Genomic DNA, 309 nt, shown 5'->3' with positions numbered 1-309 from the left:
CGGCTGTCCGTCTGTCCCCGTCCCCGTGTCCCGCTGTCCCCGTGTCCCCCCGTCCCTGCCCCCCCGGGGGGTCTCGGGGTGTCCCAGCCCGCGGGGGAAAGGAAGAGGGGGGCTTTGGGGTGTTGTAGGGAGGGGAACTGTGGAGGTTTTGGGGTGTCAGGGTGTTGCTGGGGTGTTGTTGGGGTGTCAGGGTGTTGCAGGGGTGTTGTTGGGGTGTCGAGGGGTGTTGTTGGGTTTTTGGGGTGCTGGGAGGTGCTGGAGAAGTCGGGAAGGGTTGGGGGTGTCGGGGGGTTTGGGGGTGTCTGGGTG

The sequence above is a fragment of the Pyrgilauda ruficollis genome, unplaced genomic scaffold (assembly GCF_017590135.1).
Source record: "Pyrgilauda ruficollis isolate IOZ18807 unplaced genomic scaffold, ASM1759013v1 scaffold565, whole genome shotgun sequence".
NCBI lineage: Eukaryota > Metazoa > Chordata > Aves > Passeriformes > Passeridae > Pyrgilauda > Pyrgilauda ruficollis.
Note: the sequence above shows the minus strand (reverse complement) of the source record.